The following is a 3,934-nucleotide window of genomic DNA, read 5'->3' as shown; positions in this document are numbered from 1 at the left end:
ATTAATGTAAACCAGGTATTCATAATAAATCTTTGTGTTATTAATGTCACATTTTTTTTTGATATCGACCAAACTCATCTTAATATTTTAAAAAATAAAAATTATTCTTATTTTAGATAGTTTTATAAGTCGGATGTTAATCGTTTTTATGTGTTTTTTTTTAAATTAAAAATACGATAATCGTAAATTATTATTACAAAAATGAATTTTTTTTTGGAGTGGCAGGTGTGATCAAATATTAGGGACCTTAAACAAGACGTGACACCGTGCTGGTTCGAAACGAGATCGGGACAGTTTTCTATTCTCAAATTAACTTCCTCAAATATTTTAAAGTAAGAATTGAAGGTTACAATGATACTCGTAAAGGTTAATATCAGTCATGTCACTGACTGTCCATCTAGGGTTGTTTTATAACAGAGCCGTGCATAGGGGATGGCAGTCAAGATGACCGCCCTGAGTCTCTTTTAAACAAATATTTTTTTTAAATAACCTCATTTCCAACCCTTTATATTATTATATTACACTAAACTCTCGTTGGTAATTAATAGCGGGAGGTTTTCTTTATAAGATTGTTTCTTTAAATTTAAATGTAATAAATTTATAAACACTTCGATTTGAAAAACATCCTAATTCTTTATTTCTCGGTTCAAAAACGTTCATATAAATACCTAAATTATATTATAATCCGTTAAACATTCGCAAAGACAAGTCAAATAAAACGGAAGCCGGGAGAGGTAGATGGTAGGAATACTATATAATTACTTAATATTTTTTCTTGTGTGAGGTTACTAATAAAAGGCGTTCAGAACATGTTTTGGTCTTGCGGTTGTCATAACCCCAACTTGTTTGGTGACATGGCACATTCATCGGGTGTTGCAAATTCATTTTTTTGGGTTTGCATAGTATATATCAGAGACCTGCAGGCCCTGCCCGTATTTTAAATTTTTTAAATATACCCGGGCCGGGCCTAAAAAAAATTTTTTAAACATATCCGGGCCGGGCTGGGCCTAAAAAATTTTTTTTTAAATATATCCGGGCCGGGCCTAAGATTGTTAAACCCGGGCCGGGCCTTAATATTTTTTATAAAAATTTTTACATTATGAGTTAATGGTTATAAGATTATATTATATTATAGTTATGATTAATATAATATTGGGTGATGGTTAACACTACCTAACAACCCACAGATCGATCTAATTATTAATTTCCTGCAAATTTATTCAAAGTATTAATATATTTTTTATAATTCATATCTAAATTTTTACAACATATTTTACCAAAACAATCAAATAAAGGAATATCTTAAATAAGCCCCAATATTCAAGTATTATTAATATATTTTTTTATAATTCATATCTAAATTTTTAGAATATATTTTACCAAAACAATCAAATAAAGGAATATCACTTCTTAAAGTTTGTAATACCTTTCAAAGCGAAAAGGAGAAATAAAATTGATTTTACTTAATATAAAGCATTTTTTAATTGAAAAATTTGTTTTACACAAGTATCATTTTATTTCTCTTTTTCTCTGTCCCAAATTCAAGCAATTACGTATGTAGTCAGGGACAGATCGCAAAATACCGGAAAACTATATAAAAGATTATATTAAATTACAAGAGGCTCAGGAAGTAAATGAAATACCATCGACCATTCAAATTACGACTGTTGTTAAACAAACTGAATCGTTTTATGACAAATGGGGCGATGGTAATTCTGGTAATATGTCAATACCCGATGATGAATATTATAATTACATAAATAATAGATAAAACATTTAAGGTGGATAATTTGTTAGAGTGGTGGGCGGCTCATCGAAGCGAATTTCCAATTTTAGCAAAATTGGCAATTCCTGCTTTAAGTGCAAGCTGTGAGCGGAATTTTTCCACTGCTGGGAGAATTCTCGAAGAAAGAAGAAGTAATCTTCAACCTGAAAAGGTAGATATGCTTCTCTATCTTCATGATAATTTGTGAATTTTTAATATCTTTCTTGAGTATAGGTTTTCGTCAATCATGCTGGTTTTTTACTTTGCAAACTGTCAAATATTTATTGCAATTATTATATTTTACCTTGACTCATGAAAGTTTTTAATCCAACATTTTTCATTATTTTTTTTTACAATATTATAGTTAAAAATTTTTATTATAAAATAAATTATATTAATATTGTGCAATTAGAATATTTTCAAAATACTATTTATTATACATGCATTTTTTTAAATAGCGATTTATTTTTATTTTATAAATTAAATACAATATATTATATTCTCAAAATATTTTCCATTTTTATAAATTAAATATTAGTTTTATTTTTTTTAAATGTAATATAAAATATAGTATATGACAAATATTATTACCATTTTTATGAATATTAGTTTTATTTTTATAAATGCAATATAAAATATAGTATTTGCTCAAAATATCCATTTTTATAAATAACAGTTTTATAATTTTTATAAATTCAATATAATATTCTCAAAATATTAGCTTTTTACATGTATTTTTTAAATAATAAGCGATAATACTCGCTGAAAAATATGGTAAAATACGTCATAGGTGAATTTTTGTATATACCAGGTCGAATATAATTAAAAAATTCCGAGCCGGGCCTGAATTTTTTTTTTTAAAAATATCCGGGCCGGGCCTTAAATTTTTAAATCCGGGCCGGGCCTAAAAAATTTAAAACTGGCCGGGCCGTGCAAATGGTACCTCTTCAGGTCTCTGGTATATATTAATTATATTTCCTGCTTCCCAACAAATGGCAAATTAAAAAAAATTGTTCCAATCATTTTACATTGTGAGTCTGTTAGGTTAAAAAAAAAGCTCGATGGAAATGGAAATTAGAAAGTGCAAAAGTTATCCGATATCTGCTTAGTAATATTTTTAATTATAAGGCTCTAGTAATCTTTCTTTCAGAATAAAAGATTTAAAGTGTAGCATTGGAAGTTTCTTCGAAAGATTATAAGGTTTCCCTCTTTTTGGGATACTCTTGTTATTTGTTACTATGTACTGGCAGAGGGGAATCTTGTAAACAAGATTATATAAAAGCGATAGTATCGACTTAAATAACGTGGTTTCGCTTATAGAAAAAAATATATGAATTTTTATATTGATAAGAGGAATTACTTCTAGTATTCTGTAATCACAGCAATAGTGCTTGCTGATGAGTTTGGGAGAAAATGATATACCAGCAATAGTGTAAATTTGACGTCTGAAAACTTGAAATCTATTTATGAAATTTGTGATCAACCTATATACAATCTTGAGGTAAAATATCGTGTTGATGTATCGCTAGATTAAGCGACCACGAACCCTTACGAATTCATTGCATTGATTTAAATAAATGCTTACAAAATTGAGGTTTACAGGAAAATGACTAATGAATTTGATCAAAATAAAGTTAAAAGTCTTACCCTTGTAATTCTTTATAATAAAATTAAAACGCGATATCATTCATGGGGTGAATACGAATCCAAATTTTAAACTGCTATTTATTTTTCGTCATAAAATAATATTTAATTTGAGATCCATTAATAAGAGTTATTACGAACCGAACATCGACCAGTATCAACTGCTATTATTTGCCGAATCTAAACCCATACCCGGGTCGGTCTGTATTTTAGCTTTTTTGAATATAACAGTGCTGGGCTAATTTTTTTTAATCGAATATTTTAGATTTTTAAAAAAATCCGAAAAATTATAAAATCCGGGCCAGGCCGTAAAAATGTTACCTCTGCAGGTCTCTGATTAATATTAAATATAGGCAACCATAGTTTTAAACCTGTTACTCAAAATATTTTTGCCCTTAGCTTCTGAAAATCAATTTTCTTCTGACGCCGATGGTTTAAACGTCTTGATTTGAGTCAATTTTTAAAAACGGCCAACTCAATTTTAGCCAGAAAAATATTTCCCTAAGCCTCGAGACTTTCTTAATA

The sequence above is a fragment of the Gordionus sp. m RMFG-2023 genome, chromosome 3 (assembly GCF_954871325.1).
Source record: "Gordionus sp. m RMFG-2023 chromosome 3, tfGorSpeb1-WG-v2, whole genome shotgun sequence".
Lineage (NCBI taxonomy): Eukaryota > Metazoa > Nematomorpha > Gordioida > Chordodea > Parachordodidae > Gordionus > Gordionus sp. m RMFG-2023.
Note: the sequence above shows the minus strand (reverse complement) of the source record.